The sequence below is a fragment of the Grammomys surdaster genome, unplaced genomic scaffold, assembly GCF_004785775.1.
Source record: "Grammomys surdaster isolate TR1022 unplaced genomic scaffold, NIH_TR_1.0 220, whole genome shotgun sequence".
Taxonomy (NCBI): Eukaryota; Metazoa; Chordata; class Mammalia; order Rodentia; family Muridae; genus Grammomys; species Grammomys surdaster.
The window spans coordinates 9,211,655-9,226,764 of NW_021604665.1; the positions used below are offsets into that span (position 1 = coordinate 9,211,655).

Genomic DNA, 15,110 nt, shown 5'->3' on the forward strand with positions numbered 1-15,110 from the left:
TCAGAGGACTTTTGAAAGTCATTTCTCTCTTCTGGCCATGTAGGCCCCAGGGATTGAACTCAAATACTCAGGTTTGGCAGTACACACCTTTACCCCCTGGGCCACTGAGCTAGCCTTAATAGTTATTTTAAATAAGGAAGGACACAATAACAGAGACAAAGGAGAAAAGTAGCAACTTCCTAAGATTATGAATTCTAAAAAAGGCTAAGTTCCATAGTCAGCAGAATTTCTCTAATAAAAGCCAGTATCCCAAGCGTTAGCCCTAACTGAGAGAAATGTCATTACTGGTTAGCTGCATAAACCACAAACCCAGACACCATCTTCTGCTCTTCCCAGAATCTATTTTAGTTCCTCAATCTTCCTTTCCTACAGAGGCTGCGCTCATCCCTGAGGATGTTGCCAGTAGTGCCCCCCCCAAAGCACTTCCCATTACAAAGCCCTTTATGCATAAACTCCTTTATACTGGAAGGTGCTGTACCGTTAGCTCAGCCGCCCATAGCTTCACCTTCACCCTCAGCTCACATGCTCCTTTCCTTCTGTTTTTTTTTTTTTTGAGGGGGGGTCACCATGAACATCTTTCAGCTTTTTGAACACCTATAGAAATCTCTTCGATCTTTGCACATGGATCCACTGTAGTTTCCAGAAGTCCACTACCTGTCTCATGAGTATTTAAATCACACATTTCTTCTAAGGAGTGTTCTCCCAAGACATTTCCTCCTATGTCCTTTAACAGACTAAGTCAGTCTTTCTCTCTCTCTATCTCTCTTAATATATATATTTTAAGTACTTTACAAGGTTTCTCTTTCTGTACATGTGGCTCTGATGAATACTTCTCTCTGGATGACATTGTAAGCCCCAGGAGCAGAGTGGCCATGCTGCATTTTGTTTCTACCACAGGCTCAGGTCTTTAGCAGAGAACCTTGCCCACGGACACAACTCTTAGCTCTTTGTTGGTGAACAGGTGGATGAACACATGCTCACACCAAATACAATAGCAACTTCTGAAACGCAACTATCACTAGGTAGCACAACAAGACTCTAAAGATGCGAAACTATGTCTGTATTTGGTAGAACTTCTGAGCCATACTCAAGGGCACTGGCAGGAAACTCCTGGAAACATGTTACACTGACATGTACACACAACGGGGATGCTCTTGGGTGGATTTTAAAAGACTCTTTTTGAACCACCTGAAGCAAGGCTGGCCTTTCTGACAGGAGGCTAAGGAGATCTAGGTCTACCAAGCAGAGCTGACAGAAGCTATGTGGGAAACATGACTGCAGCAAAGCATCTCCAATGGGAGGACACACAGGCCGTACGCTCAGAAGGCTGCCTTGAAAGCTGTGCTCTGGGACCCCGGGTTCCATGAGTGCAGTGGAGAGCCCCTGCCAGCACTTACCTCCTATCACGTTAGGTTCCATGGCATAACTGAAGTCCTTTCTAACTGCCATGGCTATTAAGACAAGTAGCAGGACATATGCTGACTACTGGAATTTTACACATCATGGTGAAAGAGAAGTCAATTCTTTCCAGTAAGAACTAAATGCCATTTCCCTGAAGCATTAGGATATACCATGGACAAAAACAAAATCTAAATTGGTTGGCATGCTTCCTTGGGGTGGTACATGGGTACATAGTAGCTGCTGCACTCCTTGCTCAGAAAATATGTCTTTGGGTTCTGGATAGAAAGAGAAAGAAATGGTAAGTGCCCAGGACCTACAGAGTAAGCCAGAGTTAGAAGGATCAAGACTGAAAGAAGCACCGCTTTCCCTATGTCTTTATGTCATTTACATAATTATACTACATAATTATATATAGTATAGTATAGTATAGTATAGTATAGTATAGTATAGTATAGTATAGGGTGTGTGTTTGTGTGTTTGGGGGGTCTGTGGGGGAGTAGCTGGATACCTCATCCAGTACAGGGTTCAGGGCAGGCAACACTACAGACACTACAAGGGACAGTCTACCACCCGGTAACATAGGCACAAAATTCACAATTAAACATGACAAGTGGTGTGGCCTCCTTTCTGCTATTTAATTTTGTTGAAATCATAAAACTGGTACATCAAAACAGTGAGAGAAACTTTGCATCTGCACTTCCAAAGGACCAGTGGCTTAAATGCTTCATTTGTAGCTACAAAACCCGACACAAGCACTGAGGAACTATGTACTTGCTCTATCTACTGCACTTCCTTTGTGAGAGCCTTCTCTTTCTATTCTTTTATTTGTTCATTTGAACTTATGTACAAACCACTACACGTTCTGCCTACACGTCGACACTACTGAGCAATGTTGGAGCATCCATTCAAGTTTTTAAAATGCTTATTTAAGAATATAAAGGCATGGCACATGGGGAGAGAATATATATAAAACATACTAAAACCTTTGTATGAAATAGAAAAGTTTCCCATGAGTGTACAAACTAGACACTTTGTATCATTACCATGCTCTTGTGAGGTTTGGTTCTGGGTCTATTCTCTTTATGTATGCTGCTTTCTCCATGTATTTTCTAGTTATGACTTTTTGTGACAGTATAATATCATGGCTTCCAACACACCAACTTTTAACTAACGATCCTTGACAGCAGGTGCTCTGATGCACAAACTGTGACTCTCACACTCTACCCAGCATGAAGTATGCCTGCTGTAGCAGGTGCTCAGTACCTTTTGGGTTCAATTATAATCTGAATTCCTTTAAACAAATGGACCTTTAAGAACAGAAGCATTTACAGGTTAAAAATTTCAAATAAACTGGGTGAACTGATATAAGACATTACCATTCATAGGATAAAAACAATGGTTACACATAATGCCTTTCAGTTACACACAAATCACTGTCTTCTCTTGAGGCACATAATTTGGAGAGGATAAAGATGTAGAGACCATTCTGGACTTGAAGCGGGAGCATCCTTTTCCTCTGCAAATGACTTCTGTCTCTGTACAAGGTAACAGCACATGGCTGCAGGACCAGAGGTGGTTAATTACTGAGTCTGATTCCTCTGGGAAGCTGCTTGGCCAGCCTCAGCACCACACTCAGAACTGATACTGCTGGAAAGAGCAGGAAAGGTGACCTACACACCCCATTCTCACTTTCGCACACCCAGGCACCCGCTATAATGTTACTCTTTTCTGGGGGCTGGGTACATTTACCTAAATAGAGTTTACTGATTTAGAACTTTCAATACATTGAGCATTTACTGAATACTATTAACAAGAGTCAGGAACTTAGCTTCATGTTGGGAGTACCAAGTTGAGTAAAACTTTCATCCCCTAGAAAACTCCCTCACAGTGCAGAGTTCACTAGGCCCATGAACAATGAAATCACAAATCAAACTTTATGGGATCATACACTCTGAGGTTAACCCCATGTCTCACCTAACATAAGACTGTCCATTTCAAATTACATTCGCCTTTCCCCTTAGAACGCTATCTATCTATTGCTCATTTTACAGTTTCCTAATTTTGTGTGTATACATATGTGTACAAGCATGTGAAGGCCAGAGGTCCATGCCAGATGTCTTCCTAGATAAGTTTTCTACCTGTTTGTTTTTTATGAGGTTTTTTGAGACAGCATCTCTCACTAAACCTGGAGCTTGTCTATCTTAGTTACATTTCTATTGCTGTGTTAAAACACCATGGCCAAGGCAACTTATAGAAAGAAGGGTTTTGGGGGACGTATGGTTCCAGAGAGGCAGAAGTTCCTTACCATCATGACTAGGAACACAGTCAGGTAGGCAGGCATGGAGCTGGAGTATCCACTTAGAGCTCATATTCCCAACTCACAAACAGGAACCAAAGAGCACATTAGGGAGGTAGGAGCCCTTTGAAGCCATAAGGCCACCCCCTAGAGACACACCTCCAAAAAAGGCCACACTTACTACTCCTTCCCAAATTGCTACCAAGTATTCAAATACCAGAGACTTATAGGGGACATTCATTAAACCACCACATTGCCTACTTGGGTAGAGTGGCTGACTAGGCAGTCTCAGGGTTACAGACACCACCATACAAGGCTTTTTTACATGAGTTCTGATGTCAAACTAGGTCCTGGTGCTGGCATAGCCCATCTTCTACCAGCTGAGCTCTCTCCCTAGGCTCTGCTTTTATTCTTTAATGCTTTAAATTAACACATTGGAATAAAATATGATTGTCTATTTCAAATTCTACCTGTTTTTCTCAAAATGACACTTGGTTCTTGTTCTCTATTTACTGAATGAACTCATAAGAATCCCCAAAGCAGGGCAGTAAGACCAGGTCTGACAACCTGAGCTCCATCCCCCAGAGAAGTGACTCCACTAGCTCTCCTCTCACCTCCACGTGGGCCTCCCCATCCTTACAACAAGAATAAATAAAACGGGAAAAACAAAAAAGAATCCCCAAAGCAAAGTTAAGTAAAGCCAAACTGTGGTACCCTAGGTGATGATTTGTATATGATTGGCTCAGGAAGTGGCACTGTTGGGAAGTGTGGCCCTGTTGGAGTAGGTGTGTCACTGTGGGTGTGGGCTTAAGACCCTTGTCCTCCAAGCTGCCTGGAAGTTAGTCTTCCATGAGCAGCCTTCAGATGAAGATGAAGAACTCTCAGATCCTGGTGTTTCAGGCCTTCCTGAATGCTGCCATGTTTCTACCTTGATAATAATGGACTGAACCTCTGAACCTGTTAGCCAGCCCCAATTAAATGTTGTCCTTATAAGAGTTGCCTTGGTCATGGTGCCTATTCACAGAAGTAAAACCCTAAATAAGACACCTAGAAATCCATTCTGCCCACAAGTGAGTAACAGCTGGGAGCCCCTGCACATCTGCTGGAGAGGGTCTGCTGCGGCATCTCAGCTTCCATGCCTGTGACTTAACTAAAACAAAGGGTCAAGAATCCCTAACCCCAACTCTTAATTTTCTAGGAAAGGCAATCTGTAGCCCTAGCCCTATTTCAAGCTATCAGAAAAATGGAATAAAAGCTCTGCTTCTCCTTAGCGATACAGAGAGCTGCTCCAGGAAGCAGTGGCTTTTTTTGATAAAGGCTGTTAGACCTCAAACCGAATGGTGTATCACCTACAGCATAGACTTTCTGCCACATACACAATGGCAGCCAAGCTTAATCATTCCTAATACACTCAGGTGGGAGAAGGTCTAGTACACGCTTCCTTCCTTTATCCCACACAGCTGGGCTTATGAGCCCTCTGTGGTAAGCACACTTCATCGAGGAAGTCAGAGTAGCAGAAAACAAAGAGAATAAATACATGATTCAATTTAGAACACTTAAAATTTCTAGAAACAGAGGTAAAACAAATATAAAACAGAATATGATCAATTTCATAAAGAAATAAATTTATTAAGTTTATTAAGATACTAAATTCTTTGCAAAATGGGCAAAACCCAACAGCAATATTTTCTTTAAGCTTTCTAATAGGCCAACTAATTGAAAATATCTAAACATGGACCAAAAATATGTTGATTTGGGGCTGGGGATGCCATCCAGGGGTAGAGTATTTGACAGCATGTCTAAGGCCCTGGCTTGATCCCCAGAACTGTAAGAAAAAGTAAGGAGAGGGAGAAAGGAAGAGGAAGGCAGGAAGAGGAGAGAGCGCAATACATTAAAATACAGTTTGTTGACTGGGTATGCTGGTGCACACCTGTAATCTCAGTTCTGAGAGTCTAAAACAAGCATAAATTCAAGACTAGCCTAGGCTACACACTGAGACCCAGTCTCAAAACACAAAATGATCAAATTCTTTAAATGGTCCCTTATTATCTATAACCTTGAAATAAAAATTATCTCTGAAAATAAGTCTTTAAATTGTAAACAGTAAAAGAACAATGAACGATAGAATTATATAAAGTAAGCATCACATAAAGGACTTACAATCTGGCAAGCAGCCTTGAAAGGTCCTCTCCCAATACCCCGCGGCCAGCGACACGCTTGGGTGCTCTTGCTCTCATTTCCCCAGCTTCTATTTATTCAAGACGCAGTCAGAGCAGGCAATGGGACAAGTCAGACGGCCACAACCAATCTCATCCCCTTCAGAACACGCTGTGACTGTAATTAATCCTCTATTTATTTAGGGGACTTCACACCCCTTACAAGAAGGCAGCAACTCCCTGCTGGCTTTGGTTAAGATAATTATGTTATAACAAGGATTGGGTTTCAATCATAATAGGCAGAAGAAAAGGAAATTGTACTTGAAGTTGTCAGTTTTTTAAAAAGCTTTTTTTTGTGACTCCATTCAGAGACTGCTCTTGACAAAGCTCTCCTTAAACAGAGTGCGTTCTGAGCATGATAACCGCACACACGCCACATTAATCAATGTAAGCCTCCTCCGGGAGTAAGATATCACGGCATTCAGGGACAGGGGAAACTCTCTGAGAGGTACAGAATGTGGTTACAGAACTCACTTGATCCATCACCACCCACACTCACCTGACCTGGAGTTTTAAGACGTAAAAATGAAAAGAACAAGGAGGTGAAAGAAAACACCATTTGCTCCTCCTGTAAACCACAGCTTCAAGGAAGGGCCTGAGGAGGCCAGAGCCACACAGGAGGAGGAATTCCTATTCCACACATAGGAATCAGAGGCAAAGGGAGCCCAGTCAAAGCTCCAGGATGGGATGGGAACACACGCTACTCCTTAGACACAGGCAAGGCGCCCGCACGCCCAAGCACTGCTGAGAGCTCTTCTCTCTTTACAAGGTTCCTATCAACACTTTTCCCCTAATCTCCACCATCTTAAGAAAATAGGAAGGCACACAGTCTTGGCTAAGTTACTTTCATAGTGTTGTATTTTCTTACTGCATCAATACACTGATGCCCGTACAAGTGCACACACAAATGACCTGAGAGTTATACTTTGAAGTTTCTGAAAACTTCTCAACCACTCCTCTACAACGCTGAGATCTGTGATGATTCCGACCTCAGATAAGTAGTATCTCTACAGTATTTCAGTACCTTTCAAAGGCACTTAAGCTCCTGGATAATCAAATGTCTAAGGAACTGACTTGGGCTCTACTTCAGACCAAACCAAAAAAGGTAGACAATAGGTTAAAACTGAAAAAAACAAATCCAAGCCTTCAGTCAATAGGATGGCCAATGCTGACTCATTACTGACACCACCACACCACTTAATAGGGAACTCTGGACTACCTTAGCAAGTGTTTTGTGAGTCTAACACTATGTTAACATAAAACATCGGCTGAGGGCTGAGATGACTCAGGTGGGAAAGTGCCTGCTGAACAAGCATGAGGGCCTGAGTTCAAATGGCCAAAGCCATGTAAAACGTCAGGAACAGGGGCAGCAGGGCAGCAGGGCTGCATCTGCAACCTCAGCACTGGGGAGTATATGAAGACAGTCAGGCAGATCCCCAGCCTGGTTTATTTTTTAATGACAAGGTCTCCCCACCCCCAATTGCCTACAGGGCTAAGACTTCTGGCTAAATTAAGGTCTGCAAAGTGATAGGCAGATACTCTGGGTGGTTGACTTGGTGTGAGAAATTACTTCTCTGATAAATGGTTAAATGTTGAATGTTACACTGTCTTCTAATGATAAACGTGTAGCAATTTCAAAATACAATTGTGATTAATTCAAGCTTGTTAACCTTTGAAATCATCTTGCTAAGATGCCCATTTGGGCAAGTCAGGGTGCTCTTTAGTTTTACTGTTTATTTTTAATTAAACCTACAAACTCATCCCGGATGGAAGTAGGATTGAGCTCCATAAGGAAAGCCAATACCCACTCCCTGGTATCCACCCAGTGTGCTGTCACAGAGAAGGGAGCTACTCAATGGGCCTTTACTTTATCATTAGTAGTTCAGCAGTGAGCACTGGGGAAAGCTGCTCTTCCTCAGAAGTTGCTTATAAGCAAAGTGCCAACAAATCACAGGATTACAGATGTTCCTATGATTCAGAACTTCAGTAACACTGTGAGAAGAGACCAGTGCTCCCAGAACTGTGTACTCAGAAAAATTATGTATTAGAATGCTAAGTTCATGAGAAAGTATTTTTTTTTTTTAGTTCTCTCATACAATACATTCCAGCTTTACTCGTCCCACTCCCCACCCCCCATCCCTCTCCCCCAGATCCATTCCTTCTTAGTTTCCCTTCAGAAAAGAGCTGGCCTCCCAGGAAAGGGCTTTTGTTGTTGTTCTTTCTTCATTTGTAATTTTATCCTATTTCAGATAATCCTATGTGTGTGTTCATGCACATATGTACGCACACATGTACACTTGCAGGGTTTCTGTATGTGGATGTATATGCTTATGAAGGTCTGATATCAGGGTCTGTGTATTCCTCAGTTATTCTCCCCCTTATTTCATTGCCCTTTTCAGTTTTCTGACGTGAGGTCTCTCTGTGTAACCTAGCTGTCTGGAGCTAGCTATGTAGACTAAGCTAGCCTCTAACTCACAGAAGCCCATCTGCCTCTGCCTCCAAAGTACAGGCCTTAATTTAGCCAGAAATCCTTGCCACTGTAGGCTCACTATAAACATCAGTGACAGGGAGACCCTGCCTCTCCCAGCTACAGCTCTGCCCGCATGAGGTGGTACATGTTTCTGGTACACTCCAGGCCCTGGGTAGTATAAATCATGCCATGAGTACCTCTTCAAGCTGCTGTGACCAAGGTTACTGGACAGAACAGAGAATGACCACTGGAGCCAACCACTTCTTCATCTCCTAGAATTACAAACCAATGGATCTCCACCATCTCCACTGAAAGGAAGGGCATGAAAACGCAGGGCTGTGGATGGCTACCTGGCTCCTCTGAGAGCTTCTGTAAAGCAGCAGTCTCAGGGTGCATGGCCAGAGCGGGCCAGTGTCTCATTCTGCCAGGCTTGAGTCCCCTAGGCTCAGCCACGGTCTAGCACCAAAGGACAATCTACCATCTAGTAAGAAACTGGTTTCCACTGCCAAAGCCCAAGTGAGTTTCTTCTCCATAACACGACTGAAACCCAGAGAACTAGCAACGCCAGGATCCACTAGAGCGGTAAGAGTCCCTCATATGGCCCCAGAACTAAGACAGAGGATGGTAGCTCAGTCAGCAGTGAAGGAATACTACCAGGATAAACTGACCAAATATAAGCAGCTTCAGTCCATTCTTGCTCTCCACTAACCTCGGCTCCAAGCAGGCGATGTGTGTAGCATGTTGCTCCCATGCTTGCCTTGTCTCCCTGCACGGTTCTTTTCTCAGTCAGGAATGATGGTTATAGTCACATGAGTACCACAGTCCCAGGCAACCAGACAACATTTTCACATTGCTGTTTAATTCATACCCCTTCTCTGTCCAAGTTCTTCTCGACACATCTTGCCCAGCTGTGATCCAAATGTTCTTGGCATGTTTTTCTGCGTGTTCCTTAAAGGCTGAGGCAGCATTCCCAAGACTGCTCTCTTTATTGTTCCCAACCTAACCTCTCCAGTATTATTACATCTTGTCAACAGCACCTTCAATGGTCAGAACCTGGCTCTCACCTCCCTTCTCCCATCTCTCTGAGCCTGTGCAAGTGGTTACCTGACCTGCCTCTCCAACTCCTGAGCACTGCCTGCCTCCCCTCACTGCCATCACCCAAGCTCCAGTCACCATTACTCAGCCTGGATCATGACACCCCAGGCAAGTCTTTCAGGTTTGAGCCCCCTACCCCCACCCTAAGTTCCTACAATGAGATTGGACGGTGTCGCTCATACAGGTACCACTTAGCTTCAGGTTCTCTACTGCTCGACACTTCTGGAATGAAGTGGTTGCAGCTTCCATGGGGCCTCCAGCCAAATCGCTCTCTGTCCTATGACCAGCCTATGTTCTATCCACAAGTTTGTGAGATCTTAGGGAGACCATGTACTTTTTCTTATGTCTGATACTTTGCTTTCTTCCTCACCCCATCTGGTTTCCTGATACAGGGTCTCACCACTTAGCCCAGGCTGGCCTCAAGCTCTCCACCTTTCTGCCTCAGTTCCTCAAGTACTAGTATCATATGACTATGCCATTATTTTTAACTCCCCCCACCCCCTGATGCTAAGAATTGAACACACAGGAGACAGGAGCTCTACCACTGCATTACATTTCCAGTCCTTTGACTAACTGTCATCAATCCTTAAGATCTTAATCAATGTCTTTTGTGTCTTAACCCATTTTCTGTTGCTACTACAGCATACTGAGTAATCTGAGGTTTATTTTGGCTCCCAGTTCAACAAGTCTAAAAGCACAGCACTAAAGCTTCTTATCTTTTAGTGAGAACCGTGCACTGGCCTGTGAATGATGGAATATCAGAACAAAATAGGCCTAGGCCAAGGAGAGGGAAGAGATGAAGGAGCTGACTCAATTTATAATAACCTGCTTTATATAGAGCCAATCCATCACTATGAGAATTAATACTGCCTTACAGAGAGTGTTAATCATGGTACAGCTATTCAGTTCTGAAGGTCCGGTAACTTCTCAGTACTGCTAGACAACATACCTTATTTCTTCACCAGTGCATTCCCAACAGCTATTTTAGCATCTATCCTACCTTAGGGTTCAACAAGGTTGAAGCCTACAATAGTCTATAAGTTATCCAGTAGTAATGCTGGACCTCCATATGAGCCAACCCTCTATCCTCCTACTGTAGATATGCCAGGGAAAAGGAAGCCTCTGCCTCCACAGCAACCAGGGGCACACCTCACCCTGCTGAGCACACAGGCCTGGAAGCAGCAGAGCAGGCTAGATCAGCAAGGTCGTAGGTGTCCCACTACTGCAAGGTAGCATAGAAATGATTTAAGTTCACTTACTATTGTCAAAGCTGAGGTCGAGGGCTTCTCGCCTTCAAGATACATGTTTAGAAAAACCTGTTTCCTTCACAGACTCTGGCTTCAGTGTCTTTGGGATCATAAGACTGCTTCTGAGAAAAAAGTATGCTAAAATGGAGTGGGAATTTAAATATGCCAAGAGCATTAGTTAACTACCAGCTCAATGTAAATAAGTCCAGCATTTCAAGGACACATTTTAAAATTCTTTGTCAGCACAACTACCTTGAAACAAAATGCTAGAAATTCTATCCTAGAATAGAATAGCTAGAAAGTTAGAGCTAGAAAGTTAGCCGAAAGGCTTGCTTCACACATGTAGGGACAAAGGTATGATCCCCCAGTACCATAAAAGAAAAAAAGAAAACTCAACAAAATCCTACCATACTAGAAAGGGAACACTATTCAATTAGTTACACATTCATATATTTATACTAAAGACAGTCTGGATTTTATTTAGATTTAAAAATACCAAAAATTTTATATGCAGAAGAACAAAAATAATTCATTATTTGTCCCCTAGCCATTTCAAAATGTACTATGAATTACAGTCACAGTTTTAGGCCAGGTGTGTGGAACAAGCCTGCAGTCCCTGGAGTAGGGAAGCTGAAGAAATCCTGTTTCAAACCAGCAAAACTAAACCAAAACCAAACTCAAACCCAGTGAGTTTACTGTCAATTCTCTTCCTTAGACACAAACAACAACTTTTACAATGAGGAGTGTCTTATTAAAAAAAAAAAAAAGACTTAATAGAAACTACATTATAAAGGGAAGATACATATTGAATACTATTAAGTTACAAACGGGTATGTGCAATGTATTTCCATGGGTTTAAGAATGAATAGGGAGCCCTCAGAAGGCAGAGGCAGGAGGATCTCTGAGTTCCAGGTCAGCCTGGTGTGCAGAGAGAGTTCCAGGACAGACAGGTCTACACAGAGAAAACCTGTCTCAAAAATAAACAAACAAACAAACAAGAAACAGCTGGAGGAAGTATTAAATACTAATACTAACTGAATCAAAGGAAGCGAAGGAGAGCTTTCCCAGGTCTCAGGGCAGTTCAAACAGAGCCAGTCATACTGGTTGACTCTTACCATCCTGCACCACACAAAGGGTAGAAACTGCCAAATTCTCAGAGGACAGAACTACTAATAATGACGGGTCAATTTCAACAAAGGTAAGCTATAACTGATAGACAGCTTTTTAAAAATTACATTTTAATTACTGTGAGTGTGTGTGTGTGTGTGACTGTGTACATACATGCATTTATACAAATGCCATGGTGCATGTGTGGAGGTCAGAAGACAACTTATAAGAGTTGGTTCTCTCTTCCACCATGGTTCCAGTGACCAAACTCAAGGTTGTCTGTTGGGTTTGGCAGCAAGGACCTTAACCTATTGAATGATCTCTTGAGCCCTTTTTCACAGCTTTTAAAAGTTCTCTTTTTTTTTTTTTAATTTTTTGGTTTATTTTATGTGTATGAGTGTTTTGTCTGAATGCATGTCTATGTACTCCATGTATGCAATGCTTGCGAAGGCCAGAGAGGGCACTGGATCCCCTGGACTTGAAGTTATAGACAGTTGTGATCCACCTTGGGGGTGTTGGGAATTGAATACCAGTCCTCCGCTCTTAACTGCTGAGCCATCTCACCAGCCCCAGAGCTACATTTTTACCAATGAAAAACTTCTTTAACTAACAGGGCCCACTCAGTTCAACTAAAATTTGCTGTGCACATAAGAAACAGTGATAGACCCAGATTAGTGTTCTTTCACAGGACTCTTGAAGCTTTTAGAGGAGATGAGGACTTAGATAATTCCACTATGAGGAAGGCATAAGATGTACATAGTGACCTCTCAACCATGTGCTAAGGGAGCATCTACTAACAAAACAAATGGTTCACTAAATCTCTTTCCTCGAGGAAAGGTTCCTAAAGGGAACACTTTTTTTTTTTTTTTAACTTCACTTCTACAGTCCATGAGTGAAAACGACTAGTTGTAACACATGGCATATCTAGAAAAATATCTGAATCCACAGGACAGGGTACCATCACAGACCTACTGTTAACATCATTACTGCAAGCAAAATCTCAACAATCCTCATGCTGCCACTCAGGGAATGTACGCTGCAGCAGGCACCATAGTGAAATCCCAGTGCCACGTACACGGAAGGAGACAAGGAGTGCTTTTTTGTTTTCCCCAGAAAAATTAATTTGCAAATTCATAACTCATAATAAGAATCCAAGGCTTCATGCCTCACAAGAAGCAGATAGCATAGAAAAGCAAAACCCCCTCACGAGGCAAACCCTACATTGTTGCCATAGCTTCACTGATTCAATATAAGAATGACAGCATTTCAATAAACTTTCGCCAAAGTAAACGTCTGACTGGAAAATGGAATGCTGTTTTTGGGCAAGTCAGGATTTCATACTTGTCTGGTACTTCCAAGGAAATGTTACACAGCTTTTTATTATTACAATCAAAAATATCAAGTATAGACTAAAGAAAATATAAACTATTGTGTAACATTAAATGTGGTGGTTTAACTAAAAAAATAAGACAGCAAAAGATGAAGCCAAAAATAGTTAAGAGGCTGCACTATGGTTAATTGAAGTGAGAACGTTCATAAGTGAAACACAAAAAAGACCATTCAAACTGTACTTACAAAGTCAAGGTTGAAATTAGAAAGTTTAATAAAAATCAGATGCATTATAAGAAGTAATGAAAAAGGAAGAGGAAAAGTGGGCTATCAATAATTTTATCATAGTAAAACAACAAAGTCTATTTAGGGAAAGAAAAGCTACACTCAAATTGGTGAAGTAGAAGAAGCAAAGTAGTTTAAAGCAGTTGGGTCTCTGCAAGCTCTGTCTTCTTTCCTACTGCTGACTACGCTATCCTTTTAGGGACAAAACCCAAAACCATTACCATCGAAACAATTAATTCCTGAGAATCTAAGAATTCTGCTGTTTCCTATGACTTAAAACATTCATTAAAAAACAACTTAGAGATGTCTGGTGACTCCTACAGCAACTTGGACACTTATAGCTGTCTGTGGAATGCAATGCAGTTTTCTCTGTATTTAATAAGGAATGTCACAATATGGAAAGAAGCACTCAAAAATGAGATCCTGGCACCAACCTCCACGCTCACTACATGTTTATAAAATCTCTGCTCTCGAGCAACAAATCACCTACATGCAAACTACTGCAACTGAATTTTATTATGGAAACAAGAGTCACACTAGGAGAGGGCAGCAGGGTATCTGATAAGCTTGATCAGCACGAGGGCCAAAGGAAGTAATGAAGTCTGCCATTAAGACCTCAGGAGTTAAGGATTCAATTTTCCATCTGGCAAAATCTAGATTTCCATGACAGATGTGGCCTCCGAATGCAGAGTCAGGTGTTGTCTGGAGTGACCCCGAGTACCCTCCAGACAACAGGTTGTCAGATGGCTTTCACACTGTACTCTAATGTAATTGCGTCCTCATGAACAGAAAGAAGAAATAAATTCTGGATCACAGTGGTATTAAAAGACAATCACTGCAGTAACAGAAGCCATGTGCTTCTTTCCCATCTAGATCAGCACTGACATGACACTGTGTCATGGTGTTCTACCACTGAGGAATCATTCCAATCAAGAGCTCAGGAAGCCCCAACAAAGGGCCCCTTGCTAGTGAAGTGGATCACTGGCTGTGCCTGAGAAGCACATCTACTCAAGTTCTTCCTGACATACAAATGCGCCACCTTTCAAAGCTAGCAGTCAACCGACTGTGCTTCTGTGATTGAGGCAACACTAAACATTCTACAAATCACAAAAATTTCACTCAGCAAGTGCTGGAGCCTATTTGTGAGTGTTCAGACTCTTCAATACCTACTTCAATATGCTGCAAGACTGTAAAATTTATATTTTCTTATACTTTGAAACATGAACTCAGTAAGTCTGCGGTCAGTCAACAAAGGCACAGCTCTTGTTTGCATTAGATTTAACTCTTGTAACTTTTACAAATACAAATTTCAGTACATATGCATGCACACACAGCCCTGCCATAGTTACAGTTCTAGGTACCCAGTCTTGAGATTTCCTATCAGTTAGGAGGCTAGCAATTCTGTGCACACCATTAGAGTTTGAATCCAGAAGGCCCACATACCCTTTTATGAGCATTTGTCATGGTTAAGGGAACAACCACTGGGGAACTGTAGAACTTTTGGACACAGGCCACTAGGAGTCATACAGCCTCACTCCACTTTCTCCTCATTTGATAAGACATGAAGAAACCATGCAGCAAGTTCATACCACACAGACCACAGCCACCACGCCTTACTTTCCATGGTTTACTTTCTAAACCTTCCTAATGTTGTACACCTTTAA

The 15,110-nt window shown here is 42.3% G+C and overlaps 1 protein-coding gene across 2 annotated transcripts in view; it reads right to left on the reverse strand.

The window, feature by feature from the left end:
- Shq1 (SHQ1, H/ACA ribonucleoprotein assembly factor) overlaps positions 1 to 15,110 on the reverse strand; it is a 96,087-nt gene that overhangs the window by 24,741 nt on the left and 56,236 nt on the right. The window lies entirely within an intron of this gene.